The sequence below is a fragment of the Eriocheir sinensis genome, chromosome 27, assembly GCF_024679095.1.
Source record: "Eriocheir sinensis breed Jianghai 21 chromosome 27, ASM2467909v1, whole genome shotgun sequence".
Classification (NCBI taxonomy): domain Eukaryota; kingdom Metazoa; phylum Arthropoda; class Malacostraca; order Decapoda; family Varunidae; genus Eriocheir; species Eriocheir sinensis.
In genome coordinates this window covers 10,070,905-10,090,904 of record NC_066535.1, presented here as the reverse complement: position 1 = coordinate 10,090,904, position 20,000 = coordinate 10,070,905, and the positions used below count along the sequence as shown (strand labels likewise).

The window sequence follows — 20,000 nt, the reverse complement described above, 5'->3', positions numbered from 1 at the left end:
TGAAGTGATGGAGAGAGAGAGAGAGAGAGAGAGAGAGAGAGAGAGAGAGAGAGAGAGAGAGAGAGGAGAAGACAGAGAGGAAGGAAGGAAAGGCATGGATGGATGGAGGAAGTTATGGAGAGAGAGAGAGAGAGAGAGAGAGAGAGAGAGAGAGAGAGAGAGAGAGAGAGAGAGAGAGAGAGAGAGAGAGAGAGAGAGAGAGAGAGAGAGAGAGAGAGACAGAGCTACAGAGAGAGAGAGAGAGAGAGAGAGAGAGAGAGAGAGAGAGAGAGAGAGAGAGAGAGAGAGAGAGAGAGAGAGAGAGAGAGAGTCACGCAGCAATATTTCCCGGCCTTCCTTGTAAAGCTAGCTCTCAATCTATATCCGGCCCTCGATTCCTTTTTCTCCCCGCTTTATCCCTCTCCCTCTCCTCTCGAGGGGAATCACCACCGGCGACGGAGAGAGAGAGAGAGAGAGAGAGAGAGAGAGAGAGAGAAGTGCAAGGACAGTCAGATGAAGAGAGAGAGAGAGAGAGAGAGAGAGAGAGAGAGAGAGAGAGAGAGAGAGAGAGAGAGAGAGAGAGAGAGAGGTTATGATGAAGACAAATAAAATTAAAATGGATGGAATAAAGAAGATAAGAACAAAAGAAAAAAAAAATGTCAATGACGAAAAAAAAAAAGAAAAAGAAAAGAAAACCTAGAATCACAAAAAAACAAGTGATCGACCTCGCCAGGATTCGAACCTGGAATCTTCTGATCCGTAGTCAGACGCGTTATCCGTTGCGCCACGAGGCCGTGGAAGGCTCGGTTATATCAATTTATGTTAATAGAAATATCCTTAATTATGTGACCATTGATCTATTATATAATGTGGTATATTTATCCCCCCCTCTCTCTCTCTTTTTATTTAAACACAATATAATATTTCTGTACAAAAAGGAGGCTCAAAATCACAATTTTTAGGTAACATACAAATACAAAATACAAAAAATGATAGAAAAACATGGATAAACAATTTGTAATAATGTCACTCTCTCTCTCTCTCTCTCTCTCTCTTATTCTTTCTATCTCTCCACGTCGTCGCTTTATCTTCCATCTCCCCCTCTTCCTCTTCCTCTTCATCATCTCAACGTCTGACTCTCTCTCCCTCTCTCTCCCTCTCTCTCTCTCTCCGTCGAGGCAAGAGGAAGAGGAGGAGGAAGGGAAGCCGGAGTGAGTGATTCCTCTCCCTCTTCCTCCTCTACATTATACAGGAGAGAGAGAGAGAGAGAGAGAGAGAGAGAGAGAGAGAGAGAGAGAGAGAGAGAGAGAGAGAGAGAGAGAGAGAGAGAGAGAGAGAGAGAGAGAGAGAGAGAGAGTGAGAGAGAGAGAGGATAGAAAATGTTAAGCCACAGGAGAGGAAGACAAATTAGGAGGAAATACGACATGAGCAGGTAGGGAAGAGGAGGTATTGCTCTCTCTCTCTCTCTCTCTCTCTCTGGTCACTCACCACACAATGGCTTCCCTCACGATAGGCATCTGTTCTCTCACTCTCTCTCTCCCCCTATCTCCCCCTCCCTCTTCTCCCCCTCTCCCTCTCCATCCCTCCCTCTCTCCCTCTCCCTCCCTCCCTCTCTCCCTTTCCCCTCACCTGTCCAATTCATCTGTCCAACCTGAACCCCGTCCCGTCACTCTGCTCCACGTGACACACACACACACACACACACACACACACACACACACACACACACACCACCATCTAACCCAATTAATCAATAAGTCACGTGTATTATTAAGATAGGGAGACAAGAAAGTGCACACACACACACACACACACACACACACACACACACACACACACACACACAGACACACACAGGAGGGAAGAGAGGGACGAAAGGAATAAAAGAGGAAAGAGGAAGAAAAACGAATGAGATGAAAGAAAGAAAATAGAACACACACACACACACACACACACACACACACACACACACACACACACACACACACACAGGAGGGAAGAGAGGGACGAAAGGAATAAAAGAGGAAAGAGGAAGAAAAACGAATGAGATGAAAGAAAGAAAATAGAACACACACACACACACACACACACACACACACACACACACACACACACACACACACACACACACACACACCTGACCCTCGCCACATCACCATGATACACACACACACACACACACACACACACACACACACAGACAGGTGGGTTGGTATAGGCAAGTAAGGCACCGTGGAGCTTCGTGATTGGCTGACGGTGTAATCAGCCAGGTATGACGTCAGTCTACCTGCTAATGACGGCGTGAAGTCCTGCTGGCTCACCTGCTGACGCGTCCAGGTGTGTCCCGCCCTGCTGACTGCCTGCTGACGTCACCTGAGGGAAGGATATTATACATGCGTGTGTGCTGACGTCTGGGTGGAAGATGATAAGTAGGAAGGTTGTTAATGTACGTATATGTGTATGTATGTATGTATGTATGTATGATAACGTCTCTAGAATATAATAAGTTGGAAGGAAGTTGTGTATGTATATATGTATGTATGTATGTATGTATGTATGTATGTATGCGGGCAGGCTAGTGTGTGTGTGTGTGTGTGTGTGTGTGTACATAGTCAATCGAGTGATTAGCACACAATCAAATTACCCAAGAGAGAGAGAGAGAATGGGATGAGAATAGAGCCGTGTGGGGTCTCTCTCTCTCTCTCTACCAGCTGGCGACCATATGACATGTCTCCTCCCCCCTCTCTCCTTCCCTCCTTCCTCCTCTCTCTTCTCCCTCCCAACCCCCCCCCCCTTCTCTCTTCTCCCTCCCTCCTCCCTTCCCTCTCTTCTCTCTTCTCTCCCCCCACCAAGCGTTATTCAAGTTTGTCCCCACCACCATCGACTTAACACCCATCAGAGAGAGAGAGAGAGAGAGAGAGAGAGAGAGAGAGAGAGAGAGAGATAACAGCCTATTAACTAAGATACTGTTTGATGGCTGCTATCTGTTATGGAGGAGGAGGAGGAGGAGGAGGAGGAGGAGACAATTTAAAGTATGACGAAATTGTGTGTGTGTGTGTGTGTGTGTGTGTGTGTGTGTGTGTGTGTTTCTATTGATTTGATACATACATACATAATACATATAGATAGCCAGACAGACAGACGGACGGACATATACATACATACATACATATATACAGACAGACAGACAGACAGACATATAGACAGACGGACGGACATACATACATACATACAGACAGACAGACAGGCGCGCACACTGAACATAAAAGGTCCAAGGAATACAAATGTTTGCTTAATGAATAATGAGACAAGTCAATTTTAGTTAATTAATTTTACAGTCATGAGTGGATACATTTTCTTACTCGTTTATTTTGATGATGATGATGATGATGATGATGATAAAAGAATGTAATAATAATGGTACACAGAATGATGATGACAAACAAATTATAGTGATGAGGAGGAAGAGGAAAACACACACACACACACACACACACACACACACACACACACACACACACACACACACACACACACACACACACACACACTCAACTATTTTAATTATACATAATATTAAAGGATAATAATAAAAAAAACGAGTATACAGAGAAATGCTAAAGAACGAAGAAATAAAGAAAATATGAAGATAAAAAGAAATACAGAGAAAGAAAGGAAGAAAGGAAAATAAAATAAAATTGTTTAACCAGAGAAAAATAAAAAATAAATATACAAGATGAAAAGGAGAGGATGAAAATACGAAAGATAAGGAAAAGAGGAGAGAAAGAAAGGAAGAAAGGAAAATAGAGAAAATTGTTTAACCTGAGAAAAATTTAAAAAAAATATACAAGATGAAAAGGAGAGGATGAAAATACGAAAGATAAGGAAAAGAGACATTCGCTTGACCAGAGAGAGAAAAAAAACTATACAAGATGAAAAGGAGAGGATGAAAATACGAAAGAAAGAAAGGAAGAAAGGAAAATAGAGAAAATTGTTTAACCTGAGAAAAAAAGAAATAAAAAACAAAATGGTTGGGAGGGAAAGAGAAAAGAAAATAGAGATAATTGCCTAACGAGAGAAAAAAAATATATGTTGAAAGAGATAAAGGAAGATAAAAAATAAAAGGAAAGGAAATAAAAAAAAAATTGCTTGGCACAGAAGAAAGAAGAAATAAAAAACAAAATGGAGAGAGAGAAGAAAAGAAAATAGAGATAATTGCCTAACGAGAGAAAAAAAATATATGTTGAAAGAGATAAAGGAAGATAAAAAATAAAAGGAAAGGAAATAAAAAAAAAATTGCTTGGCTAGAAGTAAAAAAATAAACGAAGCAGAAAGAGAGAGAGAAGAAGAGAGAAAATAAAGAGAATTGCACAGCCGGAGGAAAAAAAATAGAAAGAGGGAGAAAGAAAGAAAGGAGGAAAAAAGGAAGAAAAATAAAAAGAAATGTTTGACTTGAAGTAAAAAATAAACTAAGCAGAAAGAGGGAGAGGAAGAACGAAAGAAAAGAGAAAAATGTATGTAGAAAGAGAGAGAAAGAGAGAAAGAAAGAAGGAAAGAAAAGAAAGGGGAATAAAAATAGTCTCACTACAATTAAAAAAAAAACAAAGCGAAAAGAAAACTAGAGGAAGAGAGAAAGAAAATAAAGAGAATTGATTACCCAAGTAAAGAAAAAGAAAAAGTCAAGTAGAAAGAGGTAGAGAAAAAGATACGAAAAAACATGTTTGGCGAGAGAAAGAAAGGGAGAAATTAAGTAGGAGGGAGAGGAAGAAAGCAAAAAGAAGAAAGAAAAGGAAAATACAGAGAATTACTGGGTATAAAATAAATAAAAAAAATGTTGAAAGACGAAAGAGAAGGAAAAAAATGCTCATTGGCCAGAGAGAATAAGAAGGGAATTAAAAAGAAACGGAGAGGAAGAGAGAAAAGGAAAATAGAGAAAAAGGAGATTACGTAGAGTGGAGAGAGGAAGAGAAAGAAAAAGAAAAAAAAAAGAATTGCTCATGGGCCAGAGAGAAGAGGAAGGAAATTATAAAGAAACAGGGAGAGAGGAAGAAAGAAAGAGAAAAGGAAAAGAGAGAAACTTAAAGGGAAAAAGGAGGAAGTGATGAAGAACGAAAAGAGGAAGAACAGTAAAAAAAAATGTTCCCTGGCCAGATAGAAAAAGAAATAAATAAAAAGAGAGAAGAAAGAGAAAAGGAAAATAAAGGAAAATAAGAGGAAAAATAAAAATAAAAGGAAAAATTAATAGAGAAAAATAAAAGGAAAAAAAGAAATTATTTAGAATGGAGAGAGGAAGAGAAGGAAAATAAAATAAAAGAATTGCTCCTCGGTCAAAAAAAAAGAAATTAAGAAGAAACAGAGAGAGAAAGAAGGAAAGAGAAAAGGAAAATAGAGAAAAAGAAAAAGAAAAAGAAAGAAATGATGTAGAATGGAGAGAGGAAGAAAAAGAGGAACAGAGAATTGAGAAAGAGGGAGAGGAAGAAAAAGAAAAAAAGAAGAAAACTACAGAGAAATGCTTAGCCAGAGAAAAAGAGGAAGAAAAAAGAAAGAAGGAAAAATAAAAAGAATCGCTTGACCAGAGAGAAAAAAAGAACAAAAATATGATAAGTAGAAAAAGGGAGAGAGGAAGAAAGAAAAAGGAAAATGGAGAGAATTGCTTAGTCATAAAGGAAGAAAGAATGAGAGAGGGAAAATAAAAGAATCGCTTGACCAGAGGAAAAAAATGAAAAGTAGAAAGAGGAAGAGAGGAAGAAAGAAAGAAAAAGAAAATAAAGAATGACCAGAGGAAAAAAAAAGATAAGTGGAAAGGGAGGAAGGAAGGAAGAGAGAAAAGAAAAATAAAGAATAACCAGAGAAAAAAACAAAAAAAATAAGTAGAAAGGGAAGGAAGAAAGAGAGAGAAAAGGAAAATAAAATATAAGAAAAAATAAAAATAAATAAAGAGGAAGAGAGGAAGAAAGAAAAAGAGAAAATGGAGAGAAAGAGGAAGAGAGGAAGAAAGAAAGAAAAAGAAAATAAAGAATAACCAGAGAAAAAATAGAAAAAGATAAGTAGAATGGAAGAGAGGAAGAAAGAGAGAAAAAAAGGAAAATAAAGTATGACCAGAGAAAGAGAAAAAGAAAAAAAAGTAGAAAGAGGGAGAGAGGAAGAAAGAAAGAAAAAGAAAATAAAGAATAACCAGAGAAAAAATAGAAAAAGATAAGTAGAATGGAAGAGAGGAAGAAAGAGAGAAAAAAAGGAAAATAAAGTATGACCAGAGAAAGAGAAAAAGAAAAAAGTAGAAAGAGGGAGAGAGGAAGAAAGAAAGAAAAAGGAAAATGGAGAGAATTGCTTAGCCAGAAGGGAATTACACGATCGCCGGCTTATTTCCTCCCCTAACTTCTCTCCTTCCTTCCACTCCCTTATTCCTTTCCTGTCCCTCCTTCCCTCTTTATTCCTTCTTTTCCAACCACCATCTTCCAATCTTTCTCCCCCCCCCCTCCCACTCCTTCCTTCTCGCTCACTTCACTCTCCCTCCTTTTTTTTTTCCTTCTTCCTCTTCTTTCTTCTTTCTCTATCCTATTTCCTTTCATTCATCTTTCTACCTTTCTTTGTAATCTCCATTTTCCAACATTTCCTAACCTCCATTTCTTTGTTCCTTTCCTGTCCCTCTTTTTCCTTCTTTATTCCTTTCTTCCTAACCACCATCTTCCATTTTTCCTTCTCCTTTCCTTCCTTCCTCTCACTCCTTCTTTCTTTATCCCATTTACTTTCATTCATCCTGTTCTTCCTTCCTTTTCTGTTTCCTTTTTCTTCTTTATTCTTTCCTTCCTATCCACAATCTTCCAATCTTTCCTTCCTTCCTCTTACGTCTCTCCACTTTCCTTTCTTATTTTCTTCTTCCTTCTATCCTCATATTTTCCATTCTCTAGTCTTTCTCCTCTTCTCCCTCTTTTTCCTCTCTTCTCTCTTCCTCTCCCATTTCCTATCATCCATCTTGTTCTTCCTCCTTCATTCTCCTCCTCGTCCCTTCCCCTCACTCCTTTCTTCCCTATCCCATTTCCTTTCATTCATCTTGTTCCTCATCCTATCTAATTTACATTTTCCCATCTTTCTTGGTCCTTTTTCCTCCCTTCCCCTCATCCCATCCTTCTCCATCCCCTTCCCATTCATTCTTCTTGTTCTTCCCCTTCTTTCTTTCTAACTTTTATTTTCCTATCTTTATTCTTCCTTTTCCCTTCATTTTATATACTCTCTTCATTATTCTTTTACTTCCTATTTCCGTCCTTCTTAATCTCCATTTTTTCTGTCTTCCCCCTTCTTCCTCCTCCTCCTCCTCCTCCTCCCTCTTTCCCTTTACTACCTCCTTCTTCCCATCATCTACTCCCCATTTCTTATCTACGTCCCTCTTATTCCCCTCATCCTCCCTTATTCCTCTCTTCCTACTCTTCATCCTCTTCATTCTCCCTCTTCTTTTCTCCGTCTATCCTTTCTCCCCTTTATCACGTTTGTTTAGTCTATCAATAAACTTCTTTACCTTACCATCTCTTCCTTATTCCATTCTTCCCTTCCTCTTCCCCTTACTTCTTCATTTTCACGCCCCCCCCCCCCTCTCTCTCTCTCTCTCTCTCTCTCTCTCTCTCTCTCTCTCTCTCTCTCTCTCTCTGGAAAGCGTGGGATGAGGACGATGACTCAACACCGTTAATTAAAAATAGATTAATATGATCATTCTGCAAAATTACGTAGATCACCCGGGTGCAGAGAGAGAGAGAGAGAGAGAGAGAGAGAGAGAGAGAGAGAGAGAGAGAGCCAGTCCTGTCAATACCTATCTCGCAGCTTGGCAACACTGTACTGATCCTCCCCCTCCTCCTCCTCCTCCTCCTCCCCTTCTCTCCCCCCCACACAAACATCAGTCACACACTCAACCAACCCCGCCTCTCCTCCCTTCCTCCACCTCTCTCTCTCTCTCTCTCTCTCTCTCTCTATCCTGAGAACAAACAATTAGCTTCACCCCTCACCCCGATCCACCCCCAACTGCGGCGGGGAGGATGGGAATAACAGAGGTGGTGGTGGTGGTGATGGTGGTGAGAGGTGTGTAAATATTGTTGGCAACACTTTTTGTGGGGCGAGAGATATGGGTGGGGGTGGGGGGAGGGTGGTGAGCGTGTAGTGGGTATGGGGGAAAGAAGATGGGAGGTGGAGGGGGAATGGGTGTAGGGGAAGGGGTTTGGAGGGGGGAGGGGAAGATGGGAGGGGGAAAGATGGATGAGGGATGAAAGAGGGCATGTAGGATAAAAAGGGGGAGAGGGAAGGGGGTGGGTGATGGGGGGAGAGGAAGGGGTATGGGGAGAGGAAAGCGGAGAGGGAAGCAGGATGAGGGATGTGAAGGGGAGAGCAGGATGGGGTATGGGGATGGGAGAGGGGAGAGGGAAGTGGGATGAGGGATGTGAATGGGGGAGCAGGATGGGGGGATGAGAGGAGATGGGTGTAGGAGGTGAGGGAAGGGGTATGAGGATAGGAGAGGGGAGAGGGAAAGAGGATGAGGGATGTGAAGGGGGGAGCAGGATGGGGGAGTGGGAGGGGTGGGAAGAGGTATGGGGATGGGAGAGCGGAGAGGGAAAGAGGATGAGGGATGTGAAGGGGGAAGCAGGAGGGGGGATGGAAGGGGGGGAGGAGGATGAGGGATAGGAGGAGGGGATGGGGTTGCAACAAACATGAATCACCTTTTGTTTGTGTGTTTGTTTGTATGTGTGCTAGAAATAAAATGTCAGGTTATGTGTGTTGGTCATAATCGTTAAAACAATTCAATGCCTGAAAAAAATATATCAAAGGATGCAATAAATTAATCTATATATGACCATGAAAAAAAGAATAGTATGATAATATTAGGTTTTCTTCTTATTCATGTTTTTGTTCTCTTCCTTCTCCTCCTCCTCCTCCTCATCATCATCATCATCATCACAATCATCATATAAGACCATGAAAAAAAGAATAGCATGATAATATTAGGTTTTCTTCTTATTCATGTTTTTGTTCTCCTCCTCCTCCTCCTCCTCCTCATCATCATCATCATCACAATCATCATCCTTTTCATCACCTTCCCATCCCTAACTCCCTGTCTCTTCACCCTATCATTATTATCATTATCATTTGTCTTATCATCTCTTATCGCCTAATAGATAAAAAAAAACATGGTTACAGTCATCCCCAATTAATCAAACGCCATCAATTCAATAATAGGACGAAGACGATCCACACGGGAACAACAACAACAACAACAACAACATCAACAACAACAACAACAACAACAACAAAACGAGAACGAACGGGAGACAAAAAATAAAGATATGAAGAAGAAGAGAACGAGCGTAAGAGAAAAATAAATAAATGAAAGGAAAGAAGGAAGAAAATATGGAACGAAGATGATATAATTATACACGGGAACAAAAACTAACAGAGGGAAAACGAAAGAAAGAAAAAAATAAAGCATATGAAAAAAAAACAGGAAGAAAAAAAGAGGAAAAAAACATGATTAGGGGCGAGAAATACAAAATGAAAAGAGGTAAAAAGAATAAATATATGGAAAGAAACAAAAGGTATATTGAAGAAGAAGAAAAAAAAAAAAAGTGAAAATATGAATAGGGGTAAAAAAGAGGAAAAAAACATGATTAGGGGCGAGAAATATAATATGGAAAGAGGCGGGAAAAGGTATATTGAAAGAGAAGAAAGAAAAACAAAGGAAAATATGACCGAGGTAAAAAGAATAAGTATATGGAAAGAAACGAGCGGGAAAAAAAAGAGGAAAAAAACATGATTAGGGGCGAGAAATACAAAATGAAAAGAGGCGGAAAAAGGTATATTGAAAGAGAAGAAAGAAAAATAAAGGAAAAAATGACCGAGGTAAAAAAAATAAGTATATGGAAAGAAACGAGAGGAAAAAAAAGAGGAAAAAAACATGATTAGGGGCGAGAAATACAAAATGAAAAGAGGCGGGAAAAGGTATATTGAAAGAGAAGAAAGAAAAACAAAGGAAAATATGACCGAGGTAAAAAGAATAAGTATATGGAAAGAAACGAGAGGAAAAAAAGAGGAAAAAAACATGATTAGGGGCGAGAAATATAATATGGAAAGAGGCGGGAAAAGGTATATTGAAAGAGAAGAAAGAAAAAGAAAAAAAATGCCTGAAAGATAAAAGAAGAAAAAAGTATATGGAAAGAAAGGAGAAGAGAAAAAGAGGAAAAAGCAACATGATAAGCGACGAGAAATGCAATATGAACAGAGGCAGGAAAAAGATATATTGAAAGAGAAGAAAGAAAAAGAAAAAAACAATGCCCAAGAGATAAAAGAAAAAAAAAGTTATGGAAGGGGAAGAGAAAATGATAATAAAAACATCATAAAAGTCGAGAAATACAATATGAAAGAAGTAGAAAAAAGCAGATGGGAAAAATGAGGAAGAAAAATAGCATGCACGAGCGGGAAAACAATATAAATGGAAAGAAAAGAAGATAAAAAGGAGAAGAAAAAAACATAATAAAAGTCGAGAAATATAATATAAACAAGAGGTTGAAAAATGAATTGTTTGGAAGAAGGAAGAAAAAAATGTATATGTGAGATAAATAAAAAAAATAATGTAAAAAGAGGAAACAAGTGACCGAGCTACAGAAAAAAAAGGATATGTAAAAAGAAGAGAAAAAAAGGGAAGAATAGATATCAATACAGAGAAGAGAAAAAAGATGGAAAAATTAAAAGAGAAAAATAAGAAAAAAAAAGTACAGGTCGAGATAATTACAAGATGAAGGAAAGGTAAAGAAAAAAATGAAAAAAAGAACATTGAAAGAGAAAATCGAAGGAAATTAAAGAACACAGAAAATAAAAAGAAGAAAAAACGATGATAAAGAAGATAAAATAAGAAAAAAGCATTAAAGATCAAGATAATTACAATCTGAACGAACGGTAAAGAAAAAAAGCAAGAGAAAAGCGAGGAAAAAGGGAACACAGAAAGGAGTAAAGAAGGAAAACGATGAGAGAAGAAAAACAGAAGAAAAACAATATAGGGCAAGATACAATTTGAACGAAAGGTAAAGAGAAAGAAAAGAACATGGAAATAAAAAAAATAAAAAAAGGAAGTGATGAGGAGAAAAACGAAAACAAGAAGAAAAAAATAATATAGATCGAAATACAACACGAACGAAAAGTAGAGGAAAAAAAAAGATAGGAAATTAAGAAAAACAGAAGAATAAAGGAAAAAAAAAGATAGTGTAGAGAAAAAAAAAGAAGAAAAAAAAATACAGGTCAAGATACAATATGAACGAAAGATAAAGAAAAAAAAGAATATGGAAAAAGAAGAAAAAAAAAGGAGGAAAGGAAAATAAGATAACATAAAGAAGGAAAAAAAGGGAAGAAAAAGATAAATGAGAAGACAAAAAAGAAAAATAAGGTCAAAATACAATACGAACAAGCAACAGAGAAAGAAAATAAGAAAATAAATACATGACCACAGACGAATAAAAGAAAAAAAACGATAACAAAGGAGGAAAACAAAACAAAAAAATCAGGTCGAGATATAATAAAGAAAAAAAGAAAACTAAAAAACAAAACAATACGAACAAGAAACAGAAAGAAAATAAGAAAACAAATACATGACCACAGAGGAATAAAAGAAAAAACAACAACAAAAAAAAGCAGGTCGAGATATAATAAAGAAGAAAAAAGAAAACAAAAAAACAAAACAATACGAACAAGAAACAGAGAAAGAAAATAAGAAAACAAATACATGACCACAGACGAATAAAAGAAAAAAACACAACAAAAAAAGCAGGTCGAGATATAATAAAGAAGAAAAAAGAAAACAAAAAAAACAAAACAATACGAACAAGAAACAGAGAAAGAAAATAAGAAAACAAATACATGACCACAGAGGAATAAAAGAAAAAAAACGATAACAAAGGAGAAAAACAAAACAAAAAAAGCAGGTCGAGATATAATAAAGAAGAAAAAAGAAAACAAAAAAAACAAAACAATACGAACAAGAAACAGAGAAAGAAAATAAGAAAACAAATACATGACCACAGAGGAATAAAAGAAAAAAAAACGATAAGGAGAAAAACAAAACAAAAAAAGCAGGTCGATATAATAAAGAAGAAAAAAACAAAACAAAAACAAAACAGGTCTAGATACAATATGAACGAGAGGTAGTATAGTGATATTTCTCCATCATCGGTAATTCTCCCTCCCTCCCTCCACCCCTTCCCCTCCCTCCTCCCCCTCCACCACCACCACCACCACCACCAAAAGGTTCAATCGAAGAGCAATCAAACGGCCCTTGGATTCCCGCCCTTCTGCTCTCTCGCCCTAAGGTTCACTCTCCATTATCACCCGCCGCGTTTATAAAGAAAATTATTAAAAGCGATAACTGGCTGGGGCTGAATATGTCAATTTTTTTTTTTTTTTATATATATATATTTTTTACTTTTGTTTTTTGTTCTTTCTTTCATTCTGGTTCCTTTATTCGTGGAAGTGGATGTAAGTGAGTGTTTTGTTGCGTGCGTGTGTGTGTGTGTGTGTGTGTGTGTGTGTGTGTGTGTGTGTGATGCCTGCTCCAGTTTTATCATGAGTGTAATCTATTTCTTTATTTATATATTTGTTTTATTTTTGTGGGTTTGATTTTTCCTATATTTTCTTTTTCTCTCTTTTATTTTCGTGGGTGCTTTTCTCTGATAAAGTGGAATGTTTTTATCTTTACCTATATTTTCTTTTCCTCTCTTCTTTTGTTTTGGTGTATGTGTATTTTTTTACCATAAAGTTCAGTGTTTTTTTCCAATATTTTCTTTCCCTCTCTTCTTTAATTTTCGTGGGTGTTTTTCTCTAATAAAGTAGAATGTTTTTTTTACCTATATTTCCTTTTCCTCTCTTTTTTTTTTCGTGTATGTGTTTTTCTCTAATAAAGTAGAATGTTTTTTTTACCTATATTTCCTTTTCCTCTCTTTTTTTTTATTTTCGTGTGTGTGTTTTCTCTAATAAAGTGGAGTGTTTTTCCTTGTATTTTTCTCTTCTTTTATATTCGTGTGTGTGTTTATTTTGTGTTCATATAGAGGTGGTGATTTATCAGTGTCTGTGTTTACCAAATTTCGCGAGGCTCATTTTTATTCAAGCGCGGGATGATTCTCTTTTTGTATTTTCATTTTATTCAGCTTTTATTTTATTTTTGTGTGATTGTTTAATTCTGTATTCACGTAGAGGTGGTGATGGTGGTGATGATGTTTTTAATACTATAGTGGTGGGAGTGGTGATGGATGGTGGTAATAGAGGTGACAAATACACATACTATTGATAAGACACCTCCTGAAATTGACCCTTCCCAACACACACACACACACACACACACACCCTTCATTCCCTCCTCAACACCCTCCTCCCTTTCCCTCCCTCCTCAACGCCCTCCTCCCTTTCCCTCTCTCCCCACCACACCCCAACCCCACCTCTAACCACTCTTCTAAACTCTTTTTTATAGGGGCAGTGTTTAGTGGGATTTCTTCTCAATATTACTTTTTTTTTGCTCAATTCTTCCTTTACGGTAAAACAAAACAAAGATTAAAAACAAACATTAAGTCTACCTGAAAAAAAAAAAAGTTAAATGCCACGCTCGGATTCATCGCGAGGAACTTCGAATGCAAGAGCCCAGAATAAAGTTAGCCTTGTATAAGTGACTCGTTGGGAAGCCTTCGCCCGGAGTACATCGATAAGGGAGCAGCGACACGCCACCAGTGATACCATCGAGGGCACAGCTGCAGGGGGAACTCAGCCTGTATATGTTTACCTTGAAATAGGAGACGCTTACAGGGAATTAATACAGGATTTCAACGACACAAGCGAGTCAAATCTTTCTTTATTTGCCAACCTTTCTTTGTTTGACGAGAAATAAGAGACGATAGCGGGGAATTGATGCAGCCCTTCAACGACACAAGCTTTCTATTTTTACCTTGAAGAAGAGAAATACGAAGGAACCTTGAAGAAGAGAAATACGAAGGAATTGATATAGGTCTTCAAATCCTCAAGCGACTCAACCTTTCTTTTTGTACCGACCTTTCTTTGTGTGCCTTGAAATAAAAGACGATAGCGGGGAATTGATGCAGCCCTTCAACGACACAAGCTTTCTATTTTTACCTTGAAGAAGAGAAATACGAAGGAATTGATATAGGTCTTCAAATCCTCAAGCGACTCAACCTTTCTTTTTGTACCGACCTTTCTTTGTGTGCCTTGAAATAAAAGACGATTGCTGGGAATTGATGCAGCCCTTCAACGACACTAGCGACGCAACATATCTCTTATTTTTAACTTCAAGAGAAATACGAAGAAACTGATATAGGTCTTCAAATCCTTAGACGACTCAAATTTTCTGTTTCTTCTTTTTACTTTGGAACAGAGACGACTACGAGGAGATTGATACAGGCCTTCAACGACACTAGCGACGCAACCTTTCCAATTTTACCTTAAAGAAGATAACTACGAAGGAACTGATATAGGTCTTCAAATGCTACGGCAACTCAACCTTTCTGTTTCTTATTTTTACTTTGGACTAGATACGACTACGAGTGGAGACTGATACAGGCCTTCAACGGCACAAGACTATTTTTACCTTGAAGAAGAGAACTACGAAGGAACTGATATATAGGTCTTCAAACGCTATGGCAACTCAACCTTTGTTTTTTCTTTTTACTTTGGAACAGAGACGGCTACGAGTGGAGACTGATACAGGCCTTCAACGGCACAAGACTATTTTTACCTTGAAGAAGAGAACTACGAAGGAACTGATATACGAACTAGGTCTTCAAATGCACAGACGACTCAACCTTTTTGTTTCTTCTTTTTACTTTGGAACAGAGACGACTACGGGGAGATTGATACAGGCCTTCAACGACACAAGCGACGCAACCTTTCCAATTTTACCTTGAAGAAGAGAACTATACGAAGGAACTGATATACTAGGTCTTCAAATGCACAAACGACTCAACCTTTCTGTTTCTACTTTTCACTTTGGAACAGAAACGACTACGGGGGGACTGATACAGGTCTTCAACTACTTAAGACGACTCAACCTTCCTTTTTTTTTTTTTTTTACCTTGAAAGAAAGACGAGTCACCTTTGATTCTATTTTTATCATGAAGAAGAGAGCTACGAAGGAACTGATCTGATTTTTCTTTATTTTACCTGACAATAGAGGTTTCTATTTTTATCATGAAGAAGAGAACTACGAAGGAACTGATCTGATTTTTCTTTATTTTACCTGACAATAGAGGTGCCTACGAAGAGATTTGATACAGGTCTTTCCATTGACCAGACGACTCACCTTTCTTTCTATTTTGATCACGAAGAAGAGAACTACGAAGGAACTGATTTGATTTTTCTTTATTTTACCTGACAATAGAGGTGCCTACGAAGATATTTGATACAGGTCTTTCCAATGACCAGACGACTCACCTTTCTTTCTATTTTGATCACGAAGAAGAGAACTACGAAGGAACTAACACGATACAGGTTTTCAAATACTCAGGCGACACAACCTCTCTTTCTTTTCCTTATTCATCTGTCATGTTTCCTTTTTATTGATCTTTATTATCGTTATTCTTATTATTCACCTCATTCATCATCGTATCATTATCATCGTCATCATCAGCATTAGTGGTAGAGGTGATAACGGTGGAGATAACGATAAAATTGGTCCAGTTTAGCAGTTGCAGCATCACACACTCTACCTCACCCCACCCCCCAACACCCTCCTCCCCTTCCCTCCCTCCCCGACACTCCCATCCCCTTTCCTCTCCTCCCCATCACTTCCTACCCCCTCCCCCACCTCTACCCCCACCCCCTCAACACTTTCCTCTCCTTCCCTCCCTCCCTCAACACCTCCTCCTTCCCTCCCACCTCTCCCTCCCCTCCCCTCTTCTTCCTTGTCCGAGATATTGGGTAAGGGAGGAGGGTAGGAGGGAAGGAGGGGGAGGGAAGAGGGAAGAAAATAATGGAGGGAGGTTGTTATGTATATGGTGGTGGTGAGAGGGAGAGAGGGAGAGAGAGGGAGAGAAGGGAGAGGGAGAGGGGGGGGGTAGGAGGCCTGTTGTATGATGGGGGCTACCAGAGAGAGAGAGAGAGAGAGAGACAGAGAGAGAGAGGGGGCCGTTGGAAGCTTCTATGACACCAGTGCCTCTCTCTCTCTCTCTCTCTCTCTGCATTTCGCCTCTCCTTTCTTTCCTTCCATTTTCATTTCCTTTCCCTTCTTTCTACGCAAACTAACTTAGTGATTGTCTCTCCGCTGTGTGTGTGTGTATGTGTGTGTGTGTGGACCTTTAATACCTTGTATGTACTCTCTCTCTCTCTCTCTCTCTCTCTCTCCTCCATTTCCTCTTTTATTACATTCTTCTCTTCTTTCCTTCATTTCTCTTTTCATAATTTTAACACGCTTTTTATCTTCTACTTTTCCCTTCCTTTCCTTCTTCCTCTCTCCATCCCTCTCTTTTCTCTTCCATTTCCTCTTCCTCTTTTCTTTTTCTCTCTCCCAATTCCGCTTTCCATAATATTAACATGCTCTATATATTATATTCTACTGTTTCTTTCCTCTCCTTCTTCCTCTCTCCATCTTTCTCTTTTTTTCTCCTTTCCCTTCCTCTCTTCTTTTCTCTATTCCCTCTTCCTCTTTTCTTTTTCTTTCTCCTAATTCCGCTTTCCATAATATTTACATGCTCTATATATTTTATTCTACTGTTTCCTTCCTCTCCTTCTTCTCTCCATTTCTCTCTTCTTTTCTCCTTTTCCTCTTCCTCTTTTCCTCTCTTTCTCCCCATTTCTCTTTCTATAATATTATCACGCTTTATATTTTCTATTTTTCCCTATCTCTCCTTCCTCTCTTCTTTTCTCTATTCCCTCTTCCTCTTTTCCTTTCTTTATCCCCTCTTCTCTTTCCACTTATACGGTTTTTATCTTCTACTCTTCCCTTCCTCTTCCTCTTTCTCTCTCTATCCTTCTTTTCTTTCCTCCATTTCCTCTTCCTCTTGTCTATTCTTTCCCCACATTTCTTTCCATTAACACGCTTCATATCTTCTACTTTCCCCTTCTTCTCCTTCTTCCTCTCTCCATCTTTCCTCCTTTCCTTCCTCTTTTCTATTATTTCCCTATTTCTCTTTCCATAATTTCAACACGTTATCTTCTAGCATTCTTTTCTCCCTCCCTCCCTTCCTCCATATTTTTCCTCAATCTCCTCTTCCTCCTCCTTTATTAGCCTTCCCTCACTTCCTTCTCCCATGATATTAACAAGCTATATATATTTACTAAGCTTATTTTCTCTCCCTTTCTCCTCCCATCTTTTTTTCACATCTATTCTTCCTCCTTTCTTTTCTTTCCTCTATTTCTTCTTCCATAATATCATCACGCTATATATTTCCTATCCTTCTCCTCTCCTCCTTCCCTCTTTCCTTCTATCTTTTCATTTCTTTTTCCAATTCCTTTTTTCTAGACATTAACACATCTTATAATTCTTATCCGGCTTCTCCTCTTCTCCCTTCCTTCCTCCATCTTTTTCCTCCATCCCTCTTTCCTTCTTTGTTTTCCCTATTCCTCTTCTCATATCGTTGACACACTTTATACCTCTTATCCTGTTTCTCCTCCTCTCTCTCTCTCTCTCTCTCTCTCTCCTCCCTTCTTTCTTTTCATTCTCCTGCCTGCTTCTCTTTTTCTTCCTCCTTCCTTCCATCTTTTCCTCCATCCCTCCTCCCTTCTTCGCTTCGTATACACACAAACACATTGGACTAATCATCTCCCTCCTCCCAATCTCTTTCCCTCTCTCTCTCTTTCCTCATTTTTTTTCTCTCCTCTTACTCACACATCCATTTATTTTCCTATCCTTCCATCTTATCGTCATTCCTTCATCACCGCCTAACGAAGACTAAAGTTAAGTAATTGTGTATTTTTGGTTAGTAAAGAAAATCAGATGTTCATTCTTCGTTTATTTATATATTTTTTTCTTATCCAACTAATCTTTAACGGATCTACTTATCAAACTATATATTGTGTTTCTTCTTCCTCTCTTCTCCCTTCCCTTCATTCCTTCTTGCCTCTCCCATTTCCTTTCATTTATTTTATTTACCTTTCCTCCTTGCTAATCATTATTTTCCAATCTTTCTCCTTCTCCTTTCTCCTCACTCCTTCCACCTCTATCCAATTTCCTTTCATACATCTTATTTACCTTCCTTTTTAATCAGTATTTTTCAATCTCTCTCCTTCTCCTCCTTTCCTCCCATTCCTTCTCCCACAATCCCAGTTCCTTTCATTCATCTTGTTCTTCCTCGTTTTTTCCTTACTAATCTTTTATTTTCCTTTTTTTCTCCTCTTCTCTTCCTTTCACTCCTTCCTCCTCTATCCCATTTCCTTTCATTTATCTTGTTCTTCCTCGTTTCTTCTTTACTAATCTTTATTTTCCAATCTTTTTTCTCCTTCCCTTCCTTTCCCCTCACTCCTTTCACCTCTATTCCACTTCTTTTCACTCTTCATATTCTCCCGCTTTCCTTCCTCACTAACTTCCATCCTCCAATATTCCCTCCTCCCTCCTTCCTCCTCTATCCAATTTCCTTTCATTTTTCATATTCTTCCTCTTTCCTTCCTTACTAATTTCCATCCTCCAATATTTCCTCCTTCTCTCTCCTCCCTTTCCCTCACTTCTTCCTCTCTATCCCATTTCCTTTCATTTTTCATATTCTTCCTCTTTCCTTCCATACTAATTTCCATCCTCCAATATTTCCTCTTTCTCTCTCCTCCCTTTCCCTCACTCCTTCCTCCTCTATCCTATTTCCTTTCATTCTTCATATTCTTCCTCTTTCCATCTTTACTAATTTCCATCCTCCAATATTTCCTCCTTCTCTCTCTCCTTCCTTTCCCTCACTTCTTCCTCCTCTATCCCATTTCCTTTCATTCTTCATATTCTTCCTCTTTCCTTCCTTCCTAATTTCCATCCTCCAATATTTCCTCTTTCTCTCTCCTCCCTTTCCCTTGCTCCTTCCTTCTCTATCCCATTTCCTCTCATACAACTTGCTCTTCCTCCTTCTTTCCTTCCTTTCTAACAGTAAAATATAAACCAGAAAATGTACAAAGTCAATCACAAACGTGTATCGAAACAAAAAAGTGTGAAGTGATAATTTCCTCCGCTTTCCCAACTATCACACAAAACAAATAACAGTAAACATGCAAATGAATCAAGATAAAAAGATACAAACTCGTCCGTCCGCGTGTGTGTGTGTGTGTGTGTGTGTGTGTGTGTATTCATATGAAGGGAGTATTCGTAAAATCTTTCCTCCATTGTATATAATTATTCTCCTGGTTTAGAATGCGGAATTATTATATTAATCCCGGTGGAAATTTCATTAAGTTTCACTGTGGATGAAAAAAAAAAGGAGGAAAGAAAAAAAAAGAAAGCTGGCGGAGAGAGGAGAGAAAGAGAAGGAGAGGAGGAGAAAACAGGGATGGGGGATGGAGGGAGAGGAGGGAAGGGAGGCAGGAGGGAAGGAATGGCGAGAGAGAGAGAGAGAGAGAGAGAGAGAGAGAGAGAGAGAGAGAGACGGAGAGGAGGGGAGGGACTTGAAAAGGAAATAATGTTGAGAGAGAGAGAGAGAGAGAGAGAGAGAGAGAGAGAGAGAGAGAGAGCATCACGTCATATGATTCCCTAATGGGCAGACATAATGTGCATGGCGGTGCTGGGTTTGGTCTGGGTCCTCCCCCCCACTCCCCCCCACCGAACAGTGTTGCCAGATAAACACACACACACACACACACACGAGGAAGCCCACGCCGAGTTTTCTGCTCATACTCGGGGTCGTAAGATAGGATAAACGGGCGAGAAATAATAATAATAATAAGAAGAAGAAGAAGGAAAGAACAAGAATAAAAAGAATATGAATTAGGAGAAGAATTAGAATAAGATGATAAATAAGAAAAACGAAAAAGAAGGAATGAAAGTTTTATTTCGCCCTGAGACAGAGAAACTAAAATACACGCAGAAAATATAC

At 38.6% G+C, this 20,000-nt stretch overlaps 1 protein-coding gene and 1 non-coding gene across 3 annotated transcripts in view; both read right to left on the bottom strand.

Moving 5' to 3' along the window:
* Nucleotides 1–20,000, bottom strand: part of LOC127004116 (trithorax group protein osa-like) — a 278,016-nt gene that overhangs the window by 205,593 nt on the left and 52,423 nt on the right. The window contains exon 2 of one of the 2 annotated variants that reach the window (XM_050871498.1): nt 2,301–2,352. The gene's annotated coding sequence lies outside the window, so the exon portion shown is untranslated. Of the gene's footprint in view, nt 1–2,300; nt 2,353–20,000 lie in introns of those variants that run through there. The other variant, XM_050871500.1, reaches the window with a different exon arrangement.
* Nucleotides 701–773, bottom strand: Trnar-acg (transfer RNA arginine (anticodon ACG)). The gene has a single exon. It is a non-coding gene; the product is annotated as a tRNA-Arg (tRNA).